The sequence below is a fragment of the Chiloscyllium plagiosum genome, unplaced genomic scaffold, assembly GCF_037043375.1.
Source record: "Chiloscyllium plagiosum isolate Xiang-an unplaced genomic scaffold, Cpla_swu_hap1 HiC_scaffold_6, whole genome shotgun sequence".
NCBI lineage: Eukaryota > Metazoa > Chordata > Chondrichthyes > Orectolobiformes > Hemiscylliidae > Chiloscyllium > Chiloscyllium plagiosum.
In genome coordinates, this window is record NW_028270144.1 from 96,742,774 (window position 1) to 96,764,994 (window position 22,221).

General features: G+C 46.8%; 1 protein-coding gene across 8 annotated transcripts in view; it reads right to left on the minus strand.

The window, feature by feature from the left end:
• The window catches only part of LOC122551067 (E3 ubiquitin-protein ligase TRIM62-like), a 256,003-nt gene that overhangs the window by 145,837 nt on the left and 87,945 nt on the right, over positions 1-22,221 (minus strand). Inside the window, exon 8 of one of the 8 annotated variants that reach the window (XR_015757458.1) lies at positions 161-298. The exons of the other annotated variants lie outside the window; for them this stretch is intronic. The gene's annotated coding sequence lies outside the window, so the exon portion shown is untranslated. The remainder of the gene's footprint in view (positions 1-160; positions 299-22,221) is intronic. 8 annotated transcript variants of the gene reach the window in all.

Genomic DNA, 22,221 nt, shown 5'->3' on the forward strand with positions numbered 1-22,221 from the left:
ATGTGAATGCTGCCACCTGCTCACCTGGCTGACAGAGAATGGTATAGCAATGAACAGCTATGTAAGGGAAAATTATAAAAGGGAAAACAAGGATAAATTGGTGCCATCTTTTAAAATTATAACTTACACCATTTCTCTATAGGACTTGCCCCCACATTACCTGTACTCGGGTCTCCTGCAGCACCACTCTGTGGTCAACTACCAGGAGGTAATGTCATTGTTCTCCTGAGTTTCTTCCTTTTTACTGGGGAATGGGCCATTCAGTTCCTCGATACAACTGCATGGTGGAGCTTTGACACTGTACAAAGTACAATGAAAGTAAGTCCTGCCGCACCTCAGCGCAGAATATCAGATCACTGAGATGACATGTCAGCCAGCTACATTTTCAATTCCCTTTAATGTTTTATAGATGAAGACATATGATGTAACATATGATAGACAGATAGATATTTATTTCATTTGAAGTAATATGAAGCATCTATTTACAAATAAAATAACGAATGCCAAATTTCCACCTCTGAGAAGAATGGTGTTCTGAATGTTATTTTGAAGTTTCTATGAGCAAATGTAGCCAAATTTCAAATCCATTTGTATTGTCAAAATAATTACCATATTGTATTTTTTGAGTTTGCTTTGCAATTGATGGTTATCTGAGATCAAAGAGCAGATATTAGATAGGATTAGATTAGATTCCCTACCATGTAGAAACAGGCCCTTTGGCCCAACAAGTCCACACCGACCCTCCGAAGAGTAATCCACACAGACCCATCTCCCTCTAACTCATGCACCTAACACTATGGGCAATTTTTTAGAATTGCCAAATCACCTGACCTGCACATCTTTGGAGGCAGATGATGTGAGCAAATGTCTAGCATTATTGTAATCAACAGCTACTACAAATGTCTAAACATTATTCAGGATTGTTTTCAATTTATCAGTGATCTGTTCTTGGTTGAAACCTACACTTATAAGGCATGCTTCATTAGCTAATTTATTGCTCAGAAAAATCACTTTCTTAAAAATTGATTAATCCAGGTTTTAGCAGTGGCACTCAGTAGTACCTATTGGCTTTATTGTTCTAGCACTCTTGAAATTAATACTAACATTGCACTTGCCTTCCTAACTTCCAACTGAAACTGCATGTTAACCTTAAAAGAGTCCCAAACCAGGACTCCTAAGTCCCTTTGTGCTTCAGAATTTTTAGGTTTTTCTGTTTAGAAAATAGTCTGCTCCGCTATTCTTCTCACCAAAGTGCATAACCTCACCCTTTCCCACACTGTATTCCACCTGCTACTTTTTTGCCTACTCTCCTAGTCTGCCAAAATCCATCTGCAGCCTCACACTTCCTCAACACTACCTGTCCCAATACCTATCTTTACATCATCTATGAACTTAGCAACAGTGACCTCAGTTCTTTCAATCAGACCTTCAATGTATGACATGAATAATTTGAGGTCCCAACACTGACCCATGTATAACTCCACTAGTCTCTGACTGCCCTCTTGAAAAAGACCCCTTTATCCCCACTCTCTACCTTCTGCCGGTCGGTCAATCCTCTATCCATGCCAGTACCTGGCCCCTAACACCATGGGCTCTTACCATGGCCTCATATCTTATTTAGCGGCCTCCTGTGCGGCCTTGACCAAAGCCTTCTGGAAATCAAAATAGACCATGTCCACTGACTCTCCTTTGTCTAACTTGCTCATTATCTTAAAAAGAATTTTAAGAGATTCGTGAGGTATGATGAAGCTGTGCTGACTTCATTTTACCATATACTTCCAAGTATTCCATGATCTCACCCTTAATAATGGACTGTAAAATCTTACCAATGACAAGATTAAACTAACTGGTCTATAATTTTCTGTCTTCTATCTCCCTCACTTCTTAAACAGGAATGTTACATTAGCCATTTTCAGTCCTCTGGGACCCTCCTAACTCAAATGATTCTTGAACGATCACGACCAAAACCGCCACAATCTCCTCAGCTATGGTAGAATGAAGTTAAGGATTGTGGTGGAATACTGTTCTGCTGCTATTGATGATTTAACATACCTCATGAATGCCCAGTTTTGTGCTCCCATATATATTCTGAATCTATCCCATTTAACACTGTGTTAGTGCCACATAACACAATGCAAGGAGTCTTCTGAAGGACGATGTGATGGTTACTCCTATCAATATCATCATTAATATATGCATTTGCAAGAGGCAGCCTTGTGAGGATTAGGATGAACTGGCCTTTCCCTTGTATTGATTCTGTCACTATCTGCTGCAATCCCTCTGGCAGCATATCCTTAGGGATTTGAACTGTTCAGTCAGCATAGGTGCTACAAAACTACATCTGATAATGTTCACCCTGAATATATTCTGTGCTACCTTGAGTGCTTCTAAGTACTAATTAATCATAGAAATAAAACAAACATCTGATGCTGGAAATATAAAACAGAAAGTGATTAAGAGTTCTGAAGAAGGGTCACTGGGCTTGAAAATTAACTTTGCTTTCTCTCCACAGATGCCGTCAGACCTGCCGAGTTTCTCCAGCAGTTTCTGGTTTTGTTCCATTATCATGTAGAAAGGCAGAGCTTAAGAAGGTTCTCTAGTTTCAATGTAACTGTGTATGTTTTGGGAAAAAATAGGTTATACAGTGAAGCATGATGGAGAGCACTGAATTTTTTTTAATCTCAAAAATATGCTTCGAGGGCAGCGTGCGGTGCGGCTGAGAGTCTGGGCATGCGTAAAGGATCTCACAGGCAGAGCCCTTCTCACCACCAGCCAAGCCATGTCTTGGTGCTTGTTGGAAAGTTCTGGCGATGAGGCATTCTGCCAAATGACTTTGACAGTCTGCCCAGGGAACTGCTCGACAGGATCCGCCCTCTCCTTTTCCCAAAGGGTCTCAAGGACACTACGTGCTGACCACTTCCTGATGGATTTGTGGTCAAAGGTGTTTTTCTTCATAAATTTCTCTACAAAGGACAGGTGATATGGAACGGTCCAACTACTCGGAGCGTTCCTTGGCAGCGAGGCCAGGCCCATCCTTCGCAACACCAGGGAAAGGTAGAACCTCAGTACGTAGTGACACTTGGTGTTTGTGTACCGGGGATCCACGCACAGCTTGATGCAGCGACACACAAAGGTGGCCATCAGGATGAGGGTGGCATTTGGTGTGTTTTTTCTGCCGTTGTCCAGAGCTTTGTAGATCGAGTCCCTTCGGACTTTGGCCAGTGCCTCACACCTGATGGCTAGGTTATTACCCGCGATGGAGAGCGACCGTAGTTTCCATCTGCCCAGTTTCTGCCTCACTTTCTTGATACGCTCCCCCCAAGACTTGGCGCATGGCCCAGCCCCTCCGAACCAAATACCCAGCACCTTCAGGTGGTCGGTCCTGACAGTGAAGGGGATGAAGGTTGGTCAGCCCAGTTCCCGAAGAGCATGGCATCGCTCTTGCCTTGGTTTACCTTGGCCCCCGAGGCCCGTTCGAACTGGTCACATATGCACATGAGTCTGCGCACGGACAGCGGATCCGAGCAGAAAACGGCGACATCATCCATGTACAGGGAGGCCTTAACCTGCAGGCCCCCACTGCCAGGAATAGTCATCCCTCTCAGGCTCACATCCTTCCTGATGGACTCGGCAAATGGCTCTATGTAGCACACAAACAAGGCAGGAGAGAGAGGGCAGCCCTGCCTGACTCCAGATCTGATTGGGAAGCTATCTGATTCCCACCCATTGATTGAGACTGCACTGACAATGTTGGTGTAGGTAAAAACAATGACTGCAGATGCTGGAAACCAGATTCTGGATTAGTGGTGCTGGAAGAGCACAGCAGTTCAGGCAGCATCCAAGGAGCAGCGAAATCGACGTTTCGGGCAAAAGCCCTTCATTAGGAATAAAGGCAGTGAGCCAGAAGCGTGGAGAGATAATCTAGGGGAGGGTGGGGGTGGAGAGAAAGTAGCATAGAGTACAATGGGTGAGTGGGGGAGGGATGAAGGTGATAGGTCAGGGAGGAGAGGGTGGAGTGGATAGTTGGAAAAGGAGATAGGCAGATAGGACAAGTCTGGACAAGTCATGGGGACAGTGCTGAGCTGGAAGTTTGGAACTAGGGTGAGGTGGGGGAAGGGGAAATGAGGAAACTGTTGAAGTCCACATTGATGCCCTGGGGTTGAAGTATTCTGAGGTGGAAGATGAGGTGTTCTTCCTCCAGGCGTCTGGTGGTGCGGGTGCAGCGGTGAAGGAGGCCCAGGACCTCCATGTCATCGGCAGAGTGGGAGGGGGAGTTGAAATGTTGGGCCACGGGGCAGTGTGATTGATTGGTGCGGGTGTCCCGGAGATGTTCCCTAAAGTGCTCTGCTAGGAGACGTCCAGTCTCCCCAATGTAATCTGCATTCAATAATGAGGTTGGTCTCAAATTTCTGATTTCCTCCCTCTACACCTTCCACTTGAAGATGAGGGTGATGATGCCTTTCCTCATGGATTCACTCATGGTACCTGCCAGAAGCATACTGACATATACCTCCAGCAGGTCCTGGCCAATCAGGTCCCACAGAGCAGAATAGAGCTTGACCGGTAAGCCGTCACTTCTGGGAGTTTTAGTCTTTTCGAAGGATTCGAGGGCCTTGGTCAGCTCATCCAGAGATAGTGGCTGGTCCAGCCTCTCCCGTGTTCTGTCGTCTAAGACCTCTGTGATAGAGGACAGGAACAACTGGGAGGCCGTGCTGTCGGTCGGCTTCGTGTCATACAGACTGGTATAGAAGGATTTGCTGATCCTTATGACGTCAGCCTGAGATGACATTATCGAGCCATCTTCTTCCTTCAGGCTGCTGTGCACGGAGATCTCTTTGTGCACCTTCTGAAAGAAGAAACGTGAGCACATCTCGTCTTGCTCCACCGAGCGGACCCTGGACCGGAAGATTATCTTGGAGGCCTCCGAGGCAAAGAGCGAGGCTTGCTGACCCTTCACCTCCTTGAGGTCCTCTGTGACATTGACCCCCATCGTCTGCAGCAGGAGTAGGTTCTGCATACTTTCCTTTGAGGATGAAGAACCTCTTGATGTTCCCTTTTACTGTTTCCCACCAGTCCGCTGGGGACTCAAAGAGGGGCTTCACGGTTCTCCAACCTGCGTAATCCCTCTTGAGCTCTTCAATGTTTCCTGGGGTCAACAGCTTGGTGTTCAGTTTCCACGTTCCCTTACCAGCCCGCTGCTCGTCCTGTAGGTGACAGTTGGCCAGCAGGAGGCAGTGGTCAGAGATGAACACCAGCTTGTCGTCGGTGGATCTGACCGAGAGTGTTCGGGACACAAACAGGTAATCTATCCTTGAGCGGATAGATCCGTTTGCCCGTCACCAGGTGTATCCATGCTGCGCTCCGTCTGCAGGGGTGCTGAAGACATCTTGCAGCTTGGCATCTTTTACCGTGTCCATCAGGGCTCTGGACGTGGTGTCCAGTTTACAGTCCTCCCCGCCAGATCATCCATCTGCATCAATGATACAGTTGAAGTCTCCGGCCAGAATGACCAGCCTGGACATAGTCAGCAACAGTGGAAGCTGCTGCAGGACGGCCAACCATTCACTCTTACCCACTGGGACGTACGCATTAATCAGTCTCAGGGGAGCATACCTGTACATGACATCGGTGACGAGGAGGCGCCCGCCCACCACCTCCTTAACCTCGGAGATGGTGAAGTTGCCTCCTCGCAACAGGATACCCAGGCCGGAGGCGCGGCTATCGTTCCCCGCCGTTGCCCCCCAACCAAACTGACAGCCCATCAGCTTGACCATCTCCTGTAGCTGCTGAGGTGCGGTATCCCACACGCCTGCAGAAACAGGACATCGGCTTTAACGTTGGCCAGGAAGGCCATCGTAGAGACACAAGGCGTACCAGATTTAATACTACGCTCATTAATACTGCCAATGTTTATCCCCATTTTAACAGTTTATGAGGTTACCAGTGTCCATTTGCTGTTGGTCCAGCCTCTCTGGGGTAGCAATCTGCATTCCTGCGGTGAACGCGAACTGCTGGATACTCGCAGGGCTGATGTAGCTTTCCGGCTTCACGCTGCAGGCATTTCCCTGCTCTGTTGTCTTCAGGTCGGGACCAGGATTCGCACAGTCCCGTTCTCTGTCTGACAGCGGGGTTGTCAGAGAGTCGCTGCTCCCAGTTACCTAGAGCTGTGGGGCGGTGGATACCTCCTGGTTCTCACCGGGTGGGGTGTAGTCTTTACCCGCCCCCTCAGAGGGTTCGTCATTCCCTGTTTGGGGGGTGCTGCCATCTTTTCTCCCCGCGGCGCTCTGTCTCTTCCTCTGGTGATGACCCTCCTTACTCCCGTCCTCACCATCTGAAGAGCTGCCTGTATCCTCCTCATGCAGGTGTCATTTCCCCCTTTGCTGGGTGGCTTTGGGGGCCTGGCCAGGTTTCCTTTTCCTGTTTTTACAAGAATCCAGTCCTCTGCCTCCTTGGTTTGCTCCTCCTCAATCTCCTCCGTCTGTCCTGTCGGCTGCTGCACCTCCCCACTGGCTGCCGTCTGCTCCACTCCATCCTTCTGGGTGCCCCCAGACACCGTTCCCCAGCTGGTTTGTGGTACCTTGCTGGCCTTTTGCGGTCCACAGCTCGCATTGCCACCTTCGGCCATCTGTGCGTAGGTGGTGGCCTCTCGTCTTGGGCAGGCCTTGTACATGTGGCCCACCACTCCGCACAGATTGCAGTTCTTGGCCTCTTTGCATTCCTTGGTCGGGTGACCCTCCTTCTTGCAGTTTCGACACATGGTGACCTTGCAGTCCGCCGCCATGTGGCCTGACATCCCGCAGGTTCGGCACACTTTCGGCTGCCCTGCGTACGTCAGGTACCCTCTGCTCCCTCCGGTTGCAAAGCTGGAGGGTGGGTGGTATCGACCCTGAGAGTTATCCTGACCTGCTGTTTGCTGTTCACTTTTTTTTTATTTCAAAAATATACTTTACTCATAAAATATTTTGATGATCTGTACAGTTGGTCATGCCATACATACGTAAACATTCCATTTCTTTGCAGACAGAGATCAGAATTTATCATTTGTATATACAGGTCTGTATATTTATCAATCATATATCCACATATGTAGCTGAGGCATCAGCAGAGCCCAAATGACTGCCCCCTGTTCTTCTTAGGCAGGCAGATGTTACACAGTGGTCTTTCCCCACCGCGCCTTGGCAGCAGCTTCGGACCCGGTCCAAGCTTCAGCGCGTCCCTCAACACGTAGTCCTGGACCTTGGAACGTGCCAGTCTGCAACACTCAGTCGGGGTCAACTCCTTCAGCTGGAAGATCAACAGGTTTCGGACCACCCAGAGAGCGTCCTTCACCAAGTTGATGATCCTCAAGACACAGTTGATTTTCATCTCGGTGCTGCTCGGGACAAACCTCGACAAACACCACTGCAATCCTCTCCAGACTTATTCTGCGTAGGCACATTTCAGACAGAGGTGTGTGACAGTCACGTCCCCCTCGCAGCCGCTTCGAGGGCAGCGTGTGGTGCGACTGAGAGTCCGGGTGTGCATAAAGGATCTCACAGGCAGAGCCCTTCTCACCACCAGCCAAGCCATGTCTTGGTGCTTGTTGGAAAGTTCTGGCGATGAGGCATTCTGCCAAATGGCTTTGACAGTCTGCTCAGGGAACTGCTCGATAGGATCCGCCCTCTCCTTTTCCCCAAAGGTCTCAAGGACACTACGTGCTGACCACTTCCTGAGGGACTTGTGGTCAAAGGTGTTTTTCTTCATAAACTTCTACACGAAGGACAGGTGATATGGAACGGTCCAACTAATCGGAGTGTTCCGTGGCAGCGAGGCCAGGCCCATCCTTTGCAACACCGCGGACAGGTAGAACCTCAGTACGTAGTGACACTTGGTGTTTGCATACCGGGGATCCACGCACAGCTTGATGCAGCCACTCACAAAGGCAGCCATCAGGGTGAGGGTAGCATTGGGTGTATTTTTTCCCCCGTTGCCCAGATCTTTATACATCGAGTCCCTTCGGACCCGGTCCATCTTTGACCTCCATATAAATTGGAAGATGGCCCGGGTGACTGCAGCGGCACAGGTTCTGGGAATAGGCCAGACCTGTGCCACGTATAACAGCAATGACAGTGCCTCACACGTGATGACCAGGTCTTTTCCCGCGATGTAGAGTGACCGTAGTTTCCATCTGCCCAGTTTCTGCCTCACTTTGCTAATACACTCCTCCCAAGACTTGGCGCAAACCCCAGCCCCCCCGAACCAAATACCCAGCACCTTCAGGTGGTCGGTCCTGACAGTGAAGGGGATCGAGGATTGGTCGGCCCAGTACCCGAAGAGCACGGCCTCGCTCTTGCCTTGGTTTACCTTGGCCCCTGAGGCCCGTTTGAACTGGTCACATATGCACATGAGTCTATGCACGGACAGCGGATCCGAGCAGAAAACGGCGACATCATCCATGTACAGGGAGGCCTTAACCTGCAGGCCCCCACTGCTAGGAATAGTCACCCCTCTCAGGCTCACATCCTTCCTGATGGACTCGGCAAATGGCTCTATGCAGCACACAAACAAGGCAGGAGAGAGAGGGCAGCCCTGCCTGACTCCAGATTTGACTGGGAAGCTATCCAATTCCCACCCATTGATTGAGACTGCACTGACAATGTTGGTGTAGAGCAGTCTGATCCAATTACAGATTCCCTCCTCACAGACCATTTTGGAGAGAACATCTCTCATAAACATATGTGATATCCTGTCAAAGGCTTTCTCCTGGTCCAGGCTGATGAGGCAGTGTCCAACCCTCTGTCCTGCACGTAGGCGATCGTATCCCTGAGGAGTGCGAGACTCTCAGCGATCTTCCTGCCCAGTACAGCACAGGTTTGGTCAGGGTGAATCACCGACCCCAGAGCAGACCAGACCTGGTTGGTGATGACCTTTGACAAAATTTTGTAATCCGCATTCAATACTGAGATTGGTCTCAAATTTCTGATTTCCTCCCTCTCCCCCTTCCGCTTGTAGATGAGGGTGATGCTGCCTTTCCTCATGGATTCACTCATGGTACCTGCCAGAAGCATACTGACATACACCTCCAGCAGGTCCTGGCCAATCAGGTCCCACAGAGCAGAATAGAGCTCGACCGGTAAGACGTCGCTTCCAGATGTTTTATTCTTTTCGAAGGACTCGAGGGCCTTGATCAGCTCATCCAGAGATAGTGGCTGGTCCAGCTTCTCCCGTATTCTGTCGTCTAAGACCTCTGTGATAGAGGACAGGAACAACTGGGAGGCCGTGTTGTCAGTCGGCTTCGCGTCATACAGACTGGTATAGAAGGATTTGCTGATCCTCATGACGTCAGCCTGAGATGACATTATCGAGCCATCTTCTTCCTTCAGGGCTGCTGTGCACGGAGATCTCTTTGTGCACCTTCTGGAAGAAGAAACGTGAGCACGTCTCGTCCTGCTCCACCGAGCGGACCCTGGACCGGAAGATTATCTTGGAGGCCTCCGAGGCAAAGAGCGAAGCTTGCTGACCCTTCACCTCCTTGAGGTCCTCCGTGACATCGACCCCCATAGTCTGTAGCAGGAGCAGGTTCTGCATACTTTCCTGGGGCTGGGACAGTTTTCCCCGACTCTCTCTCGCCTCCTGGACACCTTTCAGGACGAAGAACCTCTTGATGTTCCCTTTTACTGTTTCCCACCGGTCTGCTGGTGATTCAAAGAGGGGCTCACGGTTCTCCAAACTGCGTAGTCCCTCTTGAGCTCCTCAATGTTTCCCGGGGTCAACAGCTTTGTGTTCAGTTTCCACGTTCCCTTACCAGCCCACTGCTCGTCCTGTAGGTGACAATCGGCCAGCAGGAGGCAGTGGTCAGAGAAGAACACCGGCTTGACGTCGGTGGATCTGACCGAGAGCGTTCGGGACACAAACAGGTAATCTATCCTTGAGCAGATAGACCCGTCTGCCTGTGACCAGGTGTATCTACGCTGCGCTCCGTCTGCAGGGGTGCTGAAGACATCATGCAGCTTGGCATCTTTTACCGTGTCCATCAGGGCTCTGGACGTGGCATCCAGTTTACTGTCCCCGCACCCCCCTCGCCGGATCGTCCATCCGCGTCAATGATGCAGTTGAAGTCTCCGGCCAGAATGACCTGCCTGGACATAGCCAGCAACAGTGGAAGCTGCTGCAGGACTGCCAACTTTCATTCTTACCCACTGGGGCGCACACATTAATCAGTCTCAGGGGAGACTGAGACCTGTACATGACGTCGGCGATGAGGAGGCGCCCGCCCACCACCTCCTTAACCTCGGAGATGGTGAAGTTGCCTCCTCGCAACAGGATACCCCAGCTGGAGGCGCGGCTATCATTGCCCCCGACCAAACTGACAGCCCATGGGCCCACAAGCTCGACCATCTCCTGCTGAGGTGCGGTATCCCACACTCCTGCAGAAACAGAACGTCGGCTTTAACGTTGGCCAGGAAGGCCATCGTAGAAACGCACCGCATAGCCGATTTGGTGCTACGCACATTGATGCTGGCAATTCTTATCCCCATTTTAACAGTTTACGAGGTTACCAGTGTCCATTTGCTGCTGGCCTTGCCTCTCTGGAGTAGCTGTGTGCATCCCCGTGGTGACGGCAAACTGCTGGACCCTGCCAGGGCTAAGGTAGTTGTCCGGCTCCACGTTAGGGCCATTTCCCCGCTCTGGTGTCTTCGGGTCGAGCCCAGGGCCTGCACAGTCCAATTCTCTGTCTGACAGCGGGGCTGTCACAGGACCGCTGCTCCCAGTTACCTTTAGCTGTGGGGCGGTGGGTACCTTGTGGTTCTCACCAGGTGGGGGGAGTTCTTTACGCGTCCCCTCAGAAAGATCGCCTTTTCCTGTTTGAGCAGTGCTGCCCTCATTTTTCCCTGCAGCGCTCTGTCTCTTCCTCTGGTGATGTCCCTCTTGCGCCCGTCCTCACCATTGGAAGAGCTGCCTGTATCCTTGACGTGTATGTGTCGTTTCCCCCTTTGCTGGGTGGCTTTGGGGTCATGGTGAGGTTTCCTCTTCCTGCTTTTGACAGTAATCCAATCCTCTGCCTCCTTTGTTCTCTCCTCTTCCATTTCCTCCATCTGTCTTAAAGGAGCTTGGATCGGCTGCTGCACTTCCCCGCTGTCTGCCGTCTGCTCTACTACAGCCTGCCCTTCCTTCTGGGTGCCTCGAGACACCGTTCCCATGCTGTTTTGTGGTACCTTGCTGGTCTTACGCGGTCCACAGCTCATGTTGCCACCTCCGGCCATCATGTTGCCCCTCGTCTTAGGCAGGCCTTGTACATGTGGCCCGCCTCTCCACACAGAAAACCGTTCTTGGCCTCTTTACATTTCTTGGTTGTGTGGCCTTCCTGCTTACAGTTTTGACAGACGGTCACCTTACAATCCGCCGCCATGTGGTCTGACCTCCCACAGGTTCGGCACACTTTCGGCTGCCCTGAATACGTCGGGTAACCACTGCTTCCTCCGATGGCAAAGCTGGAGGGTGGGTGGAGGATGTTCCCACTGGCATCAACCCTCAGGGTTACCCTGACCTGTCGTTTGCTGGTCCAGATCCCGAAAGGATTGACCACATCGGTGCTTTCTCCCTCGGCTTGGACGTATCTTAGGAAGGTCAGGACATCTGCTGCTGGGACGTGGGGGTTGTACATATGGATTGTTACAACCCGACTCCTCTGCGCAGGAAGCACACACAACGGGACCGCCGACAAGATGGAAAACAGAGGTTCCCCTTCCTTCTCCTTGAAGACCTTCAGGAGTTGCTCGCAATTCTTTCGGCGCCTGAAGGTAACGTCGAAATAGCCTGCCCCAGAGAAATCCTACTGGCAGTACACGTCCGCTTTTTCTTTTATTTCAAAAATATACTTTATTCATAAATATATTGATGATTTGTACAATTGCTCATGCCATACATCCGTAAACATTCCATTTCTTTGCATACAGAGACAGAGTAATCATTCATATACACAGGTCTGTACGATTACTATCCACATGTTTAGCTGGGGGGTCAGCAGAGCCCCCTTACTGCTTCGGCCCCTTGTGCTTAGGCAGGCAGACATTTCACTTTCCCCACCGCGCCTTGGCGGCAGCTGCCCCGAGCTTCAGCGCGTCCCTCAACAAGTAGTCCTGGACCTTGGAATGTGCCAGTCTGCAACTCCTTCAGCTGGAAGATCAACAGGTCTCGGACCGCCCGGAGAGCATCCTTCACCAAGTTGATGATCCTCAAGACACAGTTGATGTTCATCTTGGTGTGCTTCCCGGGGAACAGACCGTAGAGCACGGAGTCCCGTGTCACGACGCCCCTCGAGATGAACCTCGACAAACACCACGGTATTCCTCTCCAGACTTCTTCTGCGTAGGCACATTCCAGAAGGAGGTGTGTGACAGTCTCGCTCCCCCCCCCCCCCCCAGCAGCCGCTCGAGGGCAGCGTGTGGTGCGGCTGAGAGTCCGGGCATGCATAAAGGATCTCACAGGCAGAGCCCTTCTCACCACCAGCCAAGCCATGTCTTGGTGCTTGTTGGAAAGTTCTGGCGATGAGGCATTCTGCCAAATGGCTTTGACAATCTGCTCAGGGAACTGCTCGAGAGGATCCACCCTCTCCTTTTCCCGAAGGGTCTCAAGGACACTACATGCTGACCACTTCCTGAGGGACTTGTGGTCAAAGGTGTTTTTCTTCATAAACTTCTACACGAAGGACAGGTGATACGGAACGGTCCAACTACTCGGAGCGTTCCGTGGCAGTGAGGCCAGGCCCATCCTTCGCAACACCGCGGACAGGTAGAACCTCAGTACGTAGTGACACTTGGTGTTTGCATACCGGGGATCCACGCATAGCTTGATGCAGCCACACACAAACGTGGCCATCAGGGTGAGGGTGGCATTGGGTGTATTTTCTCCCCCGTTGCCCAGATCTTTATACATCGAGTCCTTCAGACCCGGTCCATCTTTGACCTCCATATAAATTGGAAGATGGCCCGGGTGACTGCAGCGGCACAGGTTCTGGGAATAGGCCAGACCTGTGCCACATATAACACGTATGACAGTGCCTCACACTGGTGACCATGTTTTCTCCCGCGATGTAGAGCGACCGTAGCTTCCTTCTGCCTAGTTTCTGCCTCACTTTGCTGATATGATCCTCCCAAGACTTGCCGCATGCCCCAGCCCCCCCCGAACCAAAAACCCTGACCCTGGTCGGTCCTGACAGTGAAGGGGATCGAGGATTGGTCAGGCCAGTTCCCGAAGAGCATGGCATCGCTCTTGCCTCGGTTTACCTTGGCCCCCGAGGCCCATTCGAACTGGTCACATATGCACATGAGTCTGTGCACGGACAGCGGATCAGAGCAGAAAACGGTGACGTCATCCATGTACAGGGAGGCCTTAACCTGCAGGCCCCCGCATTTTGGAATAGTCACCCCTCTCAGGCTCACATCCTTCCTGATGGACTCGGCAAATGGCTCTATGCAGCACACAAACAAGGCAGGAGAGAGAGGTTAGCTCTGCCTGACTCCAGATCTGACTGGGAAGCTATCTGATTCCCACCCATTGATTGAGACTGCACTGACAATGTTGGTGTGGAGCAGTCTGATCCAATTACAGATTCCCTCCCCAAAGCCCATTTTGGAGAGAACATCTCTCATATACCTGTGTGATCCACGTCCGCTGCTTTGAACCCGCAGCACTCCAGCAAAATCTTCTTAACAAACACCGTCTGATCGACCGTGTGTGCTCCTCCACCTTCTTCACAGTCACCCAGACTGTGTTGCGAATGCCCTGGCTGGGCTGCGAGCGGCTGCTGAGGCCATAGCTCTGAGGTTGGCTGGTACCTGAGTTGGCGTTAGGCCGAAGCCAGCATAAAGATCCACCAAGAGCAGGTCAGCACAACCAAACGAAACTCCAATGTCCTATCACGATCCCGCGACGATCTCCAGCAGCTCCGACGACTCGCAACACGACCCCCGTGGTATCTTCCCTGCCAGCACACATCCGCTGCGTCAAACCTGCAGCACTCGAGCAGAATCTCTTCCTCTGGTTCTCATGAACTACACATATTCCGAGCCAAAAGACCAAGAAGCGATCAGAGCACTGAAATGAAAAATAACATTAGCAGCATAAATGTTGATGTTCACAGACTCCCAGCAGCTAGGGCAAACAAGGGCACTGAAAACCATTGTTAGTTCAGTGTTGCTGAGAATGAGCTGAAGGAAGCTCATGCAGTAATCATGAGATACAGCTGAGAAGTTTGTGATTCTGTGGAAAAAATTGGCACACAGAGAAATTCAATGTCAACTTAGTGAATCTGGTTGTCTGTGAACATGCTGGAATTTGGATGTGAGCCAATCCTGGACCATAGTCCCAGGAATCCAGTGTCTTAAGTCAATGAGTTGAACTAACTGGATGTGAGCAGTTGTTGGTCTGAGTCAGAGAGGCTGTTTGAAAGAATTCTGAAGCCAGGTATTCAGAAGTAAAGAAGTGGAATCCATTTGAAGTTTTAATTAGATTTGATGAGCCACAATGTCCCTAAAGTTACAAAGAAATCATGGGATCTGACAACCACATTTGTTATTTAAAATCTAATCTATGGGGTTTCCACTAGCATTTGTCTACCAACTATACTTACCTTATGTTAATTCTGGACATTAGAGCATAAGTTGTACATACATTGTGGACTATTATACTGTTCTAACTCTGTGTATTAAAACGTTTTTTTTGTTCAAACCTGCATCATTTTGTGGCTTTATTCTCTTTGAAATACCTAGGAACTCAAACTTTGTCTACTTTAAATAAAAAGAAACAGTTCCTAACTAGAATATGCCAAAATGTAGTGGTCTGCTCAGGTCAGAAGCAAAACATTTGGCTATCATGTTGCGTTAACTTTCAGTAAGAGATATGTAGCCAGATCACTCATCGAGTCATTGAGTCAAATAGCATGGGACAAATCCTTCCGCACAATCAGTCCATACCAAACATAATCCCAAACTAAGCTAGTCTCACCTGCCTGCTCTTGGTCCATATCCCTCCAAACATTTCCTATTCATGTACTTATCCAAATGTATTTTAAATGTTGTAATTGTACTCAAATCCACCACTTGACTTTTCAACATGGCCCTATGACTATTTTCAGTTTGGATTATTATCAAAGTTCCTTTTGAAAACTACAACTAAATCTTCCTTCATCACATGCTTAAGCAGTCCTTTGCAGATCCTAACTACTCACAATACAAAATAAAATTCTTCATGTTGATTTTGTTATGGACCAGGCCAGACCCCCTCAAAATATTGTAAGAAGGTAGTCTAGACTCTAACCTTTCCTTATTTGAAAGGCAGATGTGAAGTCGATATTCCAAGTGTGATGCAGCTAATCAAACCAGTCAGCTTTAAGCAAAACAAAATTTTGAAACAGGAACAAAAGAAAATGGGATTTAGAATATCTTAACTATCGAAAAATTTAACTGACTCGATACAACTTAACTAAGGAGCTGTTCCAATTCCTGTATCATCCCATAAACACACCCCTTGGCAAAAGGTAAATTCAAACACAGGTTCTTACAGGCAAGAGAGATTTCAGAGAGCAAAGTCCATCAAGAATCATCTGTTGAAGTATGGAACCTTTTTGTACAGTGGCAGCTTCTGTTACAGCTACCAGCAACTTCTCTGCTACAACTAAACTAAACTAGAAAAAACCTGAATGGGAGAGAACTGGCCACTCTCCTGCCATTGTTAAAATAGATATTTCCAGACATTGCGGCACCTCTGCCTTTACAATCTCTCTTTTAAAAAAAACCAAGGACAAAATAACCTTGTTAAAGTGACAGCATCATCACAACTATGATTCTTTTGCCAGTCACCTTGAATTGGTACATTTTGGTATTCAACCCTTTCCCCAAATGGGAATACTATCTCACCATCTAATCTAGGAGAAAGTGAGGACTGCAGATGGAGTACCAAAGTTGAAAAGTGCGGTGCTGGAAAAACACAGCAGGACAGGCAGTATCTGAGGAGCAGGAGAATCGACGTTTCGGGCATAAGCCCTTCTTCAGGAATGAGTCTCATTCCTGAAGAAGGGCTTATGCCCAAAACATCGATTCTCCTGCTCCTCGGATGCTGCCTGGCTCACCACCTAATCTGTCTGGTCTATTCCTGACTTTGATGATCTCCAACAAACATCCTCTGATTTTCTCTTTTCTATGGAGAAAAGTCACAACTTCTCCAATTAATCCACATAATTGAAGTTGTTCATATCTGGAACCATTCATTTTCAGATTTTATGCACTCTCTCCAATGAATTCACATCCTTCCTGACGTCCAGTTGAACACAACATTCCAATTGATGCTAAACTAGCATTTTATAAAGGATCATTTTAAATACCACCATTTGTATTCTATACTTCATATCTTATTCAACTTTTCCACAACTATTTGACAATGAGTGGCTTGCAAGGCCATTTCAGCAGGCAGTTGAGAGTTAGCCACATTGGGACTGGACTCATGTATCGTAGAATCACAGAAGTATTTATGGCACAGCAAAAGGACATTCAGCCCATCATACCTGCACTGGCTCAATTAATGAGTCACTAGCTAGTGCCAATTGCTTATTTTTTCTCTGTATGTTTACACATTATTGTTATCCAAACAATAATCTAATGCCCACTTGAATACCTCAATTGAATTTATCTCCACTACACACATGCAGGTAAGACCAGGTAAGAATGACAGACTTTTAAAATGCATTTAACAATCTAACAGATTTTTTTTTTGATAATCTCATAGTTTGCTGGTTACATTACTGAAACTAGCTTTTTTATTTTAACTCATATCTTTGGAGTATTTTAGTTGGAACTTCAGGATTAGTATTTGAGTATAATTACCACTATTCTACCATTCTGACATAAAATGTGTCTTGTCACATCTCATGTCTCCAAACACTTCACATTGAGCTACTTTGATTGTTTTTTCCTAGGTAAATTTGATACACAATGAAATCTCATCAAAAACCATGAAAACAAATGACCAGTCAACTGTTTTACAGTGGCTTTGTTCACTGAAGAGCTTTAGCCAGAATGTCCAGGGAAATTCTGATCCTCTTCAAATGGTATTATGGCATTTCTAAAATTCAACATCTTTAACATCTCATCTGAATGGTAGCATCTTCAATAATACAACAGTTGTTCAGAATGGTGCCACAATCACAGCCTATATTATCTGCTCAAATCGTAGGGTGGATCTTGAATCTACAATGTTTCGAGTCAGAGGCTGGGAGGCTACCAACTCAGCCAATCTGACACATCAATAGAGCAGGAGAAAGTGAGGACTGCAGATGCTGGAGATCAGAGCTGAAATAAGTGTTGCTGGAAAAGCGCAGCAGGTAAGGCAGCATCCAAGGAGCAGGAGAATCGACGTTTCGGGCCTAAGCCATTCCTGAAGAAGGGCTTACATCAATAGAGCATCTGTTTTGATTCTGCAGTTCTTTCTGATCCAAAACAGTCAGCCATTTTAAAAAATCATTAGCAGCTGTGTACATGCACTCTGAGTGCAGGAGGAATGCCTGATGCTACATTTCCAATCAATGGCTTTAGATAGCTCTGATGGGGGAGAAGAACTCCTAATACAATCTGCATACAGTTTAAATATATTTTATTATTAGCAATCATCAAAACAGGGGAAAATGATTATTTTCTCCAGATTAAATTCTATTTTTTTAAACTCCCTAATGTCTCTCTGCTATTTGGTACTTTTATAAAAGTAGATTTTGTTTTAAACTTATGTCAGGTACAGTTGAACTGATTTATTGACAGCTGAGCTTGCTATGAAATGGCTCATTCACATCAGTAACTTCTAATTTTAATAGATAGGTTGAAGCACAGCCACAGGCATTCTGGCAAAGAGACTGAAACTGCAGTAAAATAAAGAATACAAAACAAATTCACTGTATAATACCTTTCTCAGAAAATGAGTTGTAAGAGATTTACACTGTCAAAAAAAATAGTTCCCCAGCTGGCATTGATAAATATTTCAAGAGTAAGTAACTGTGAGGCAAGTACCATTATTTCTACTCAATTAAATTTTTATTTCTCAAAAATGCTATGTTTTAGACACTGGTCACATTTTAGTTATTTGTTTTTTAAAAATTTAATTCAAGCCTGTACTGAAGTAATGTGAGGCACCAAAATCTCTAAATTACTGCAGTGTGTCATGCGTGTTGATAAGATATAAATAATTGATTGATACCATTTTTGAAGATTTTGCAGATGTTGAATATATGCTTTTAAATGTGTAGAATGACAAGTGAACCAAATAATAATAACAATTTACAATCACATGGTACTCAACATATTGAAACATCCCAAAGCATTTCAAAGGAGAATTACCAAATAAAATGTGACACCAAAATTTATAAAACCACACAAATGCCAGCCAGAGACCATCTCCAATAAAAGACAACAATCTAACAATTATATCTTGACATTCAGTGGCATTGCCATCTTTGAATTCCATACTATGAACATCTTGGGTGTAACCATTGACCAGAAACTGAACTTACTAGCCATGTAAATACATTGGTTACAAGAGCAAATCAGCAGCTAGAAATCCTGCAGCATGTAACTCACCTCCTGACTCCTCAAATCCTGTCCACTGTTTACAAGGCATAACTAAGTGTGATAAAGTACTCCCCACTTACCCATGTGCCTGGATGAGTACAGTTCCAACACCATTCCAGAAGCATGACACCATCCACGATAAATCAGACTGCTTTATTGGCATCATATCCATAAACAGTCACTCCCTCGATCACCGATGCCCAGTAGCAGCAAGATGCACACCAAAGTGCCCTCCAAACCCTCAGCCACTGCCAATTGGAAGGAGAAAGGCAGCCAACATATAGGAACACAACTACCTGCAATTTCCCCATCAAAGGCACTGACCATTTTGACTTGGAAGTATGTCGTCATTCCTGCAATGTTGATCAGTCAAAATCCTGGATTCCCTCTGTAAATAGATTTTTGGTCAATCTACAGAACATGAATTTCAGAAGTGCAATAAGATAGTTCACTATCGCTTTCCCAAGGGCACATATAATTAGTGCTGGCCCAGCCATTGAAACATACATCCCATGAGTAAATAAAAAAAAGGACAGCTGAGCAAAACGTAAGTCAAAGGAGAAGTTTTAAAGAATTGTCTTAAAGGAGGAGATGGAGATAGAGATGCACAGAACTTTAAGGATGAAATTTCTGAACTTAGAGCCCAGTGACAGAGAAATTGTTTGATTACTGTTACGAATGACTGGAAATCTGAGGCAAGAGACCTGAGTGTCTTCAAGTACCATTCACGGAAAGTAAGTGTGCAGGTGCAGCAGGCAGTAAAGAAGAAGAAAAAAATATGTTGATCTTCATTGGCAGGATTCAAATACAGGAACAAAGATGTCTTGCTGCAATTATACAGGGCACTGGTGAGGCCACACCTGGAATGTTGTGTGCAGGTTTGGTCTCCTTATCTGAGGAAGGGTGTTCTTGCTATAGAGAGAGTATAGCGAGGGTTTACCAAATTGATTCCTGAGATAGCAGATCTGACATATAAGGAGACATTGAGTTGGTTAGGATTGTATTCACTGGAGTTTAGAGAATGAGGGAGATCTCATAGAAACCAATAAAATTCTAACAGAACTAGACAGGTTGGATGCTGGAAGGATGATCCCAATGTTGGGGGGAGTCAAGAAGCAGGAGTCATAGTTTAAGGTTAAGAAATAAACCTTTCATGACTGAGATGAGGAGAAATTTCTTCACCCAGAGAGTGGTGAGCCTGTGGAATTCATTACCACAGAAAGTGGTTGAGGCCAAAACATTGTGTGTCAAAAAGGAGATAGATGTAGCTCTTGTGGTTAAAGGGATCAAGGGATTGGGGGAGGGAGAGATTTGGGTATTGAGCTTGATGATCAGCTATGTTCATATTGAATGATAGAGCAGGCTTGAGGGGTCGAATGGCCTTCTCCTTCACCGATCTTCTATGTATCCATGCTTCAAAGACATTCTGGGATGTTTAAGAGTAGAATTAAAGGGGAAAATAGATAGTGAGTGTTTTAGAGAAGGTTACAGAGGTAATAAAGGGTAAGGCAATGATAAGGCTGAGAATTCTGATAACAATGTGCTGCTGAACTGGAATCCTATAGTGATTAGAAAACCCAGGAGTGGTGGTTGAACACGTCTTGATGGATGCAGATGGCAAAGTTTTGGATGGTCTAAGGTTTTTGGAGTGGTAACATGACCAGGAAGGGCCTTGGAATATTTAAGTCTACAAAATGGCTAAAGCATGGATAAGATTAGTAATCAGCAGAGGTGGGACATAGATGATTCCTGTTACACAGGTGGAAGTATACAATCTTGGTGAAGTTGTGAAGAAGAGTCACTGGACCCAAAATGTTAACTTTTAAATGTTTCTCTCTCCACAGATGCTGCAAGAACTTCTGAATTTCTCCAACAAATTCTGTTTTTGTTTCATATTTCCAGCATTCGCAGTTCTTTGTTTTTTTGATTAATCTTGGTGAAGTGTTTGATTTAGAGATGACTTGGTTCAATCTGAAACAATGACCAGAGAAGGGGATGGAATCAGCGGCTCGGGAACAGAGTTTGTCATGGGGATCAAAGCATCGATACTTACAATATCAAACTGGTAGATATCTCTCTGCACCCAATATTAAACACTGGGCCAACAGCGTGAAGAAATGGACTGATAGGGACAGAGAGATATAAGGATGAGATAGAGCAGTTTGTTATTATAGTGTTTGACTGATTAATTTGATTTATTGCAACATGTACCTATGTACAGTGAAAAGCTTTGTGAGCAGTACAGGCTGCTCATAGTAAACAAGGATATACAGATCATAGAATGAAGAAAACTTGGACAGACTGAGGTATCCAAGTTACTCTGCATAGGACATGGACAAGGAAAAATCAACATTAACAAGATCAACTTTATTTGAAGTTAGACAGTCCATTAATTAGTCGAATGATGGCAGGGAAGAAGCTGTACTTGAACTTCCTGGTGAGTATGTTTAAGCTTCTATATCTACTGCCTGATGGAAGAGGTCATGAGAGAGTATTACTGCGTTGGGATGGGTCTTTAATGATGTTTGCAGTTTATGCGTGGCAACAAGAGATGTAAATGGAGTCCACAGATGGAAGGTTGGCTTCTGTGATGGTCGGAGCTGTGCACACAACCTTCTGTAGTTTCTTATGGTCCAGGGCAGAGCAGTTGCCATACCAGGCCAGTATGCAACTGGATACTTTGCATCCTATGGTGAACTGTAAAAGTAGGTGAGGGCCCTTATGGAATGCTGAATTTCCTAAGCCGCCTGAGGAAAAAGAGGCATTGTTGACCATCACATCTACATGGGAAGCCCTGGACAGTTTAGAGTCATAGAGCCATAGAGTCATAGAGGAATACAGCGTAGAAACAGGCCCTTCTGCCCAAATTGATCCATGCTGACCATGGTGCCAACTCAGCGAGTTCCAATTGCCTGCATTTGGTCCATATCCCTCTAAACCCTTCCTATCCAAATACTTATTTAAATGTTTTTTTTTAAATGTTGCTTTTGTACCTGCCTCAACCACTTTCTCTGTCAGCCTATTCCATATATGCACCATTCTCTGCGTGAAGAAGTTGCCCCTCAGGTCCTTCCTAAATCTTTCCCCTCTCATCTTAAACTTATGCCCTCTAGTTTTCAAATCTGCATCCCTGGGAAAAAGACTATGCATTCATCCTATCTATGCCCCTCATCATTTTTCACACCTCAATAAGGTCACCCCTCATTCTGCGACATTCCAAAGAATAAAGTCCTATCCTCTCCCTATAACTCAGGCCTGCTAGTCCTGGTAACATTTTCATAAATCTTCTTTGCACTCTTTCCAGTTTCACTACGTCTTTACTATAACAGAGTAGCCAAAACTGTACACAATACTCCAAGTGCGGCCTCACCAACGACTTATACAACTGTAACATAATGTCCCAACTCTGATACTCAATACCTCGACTGATGAAAGCCAGCATGCTAAATGCCTTCTTCACCACTCTGTGTACTCATGATGATGCCTTCATTGAACTATGTCCCTCTGTTCCACAACATTCCTCAGGACGTTACCATTTATTGTGTAAGTCCTACCTTAGCTTGACTTTCCACTGTGTTACAGCTCACAATTATCTGTATTGAATTGCATTTGCCAATCCTCAGCCCACTTC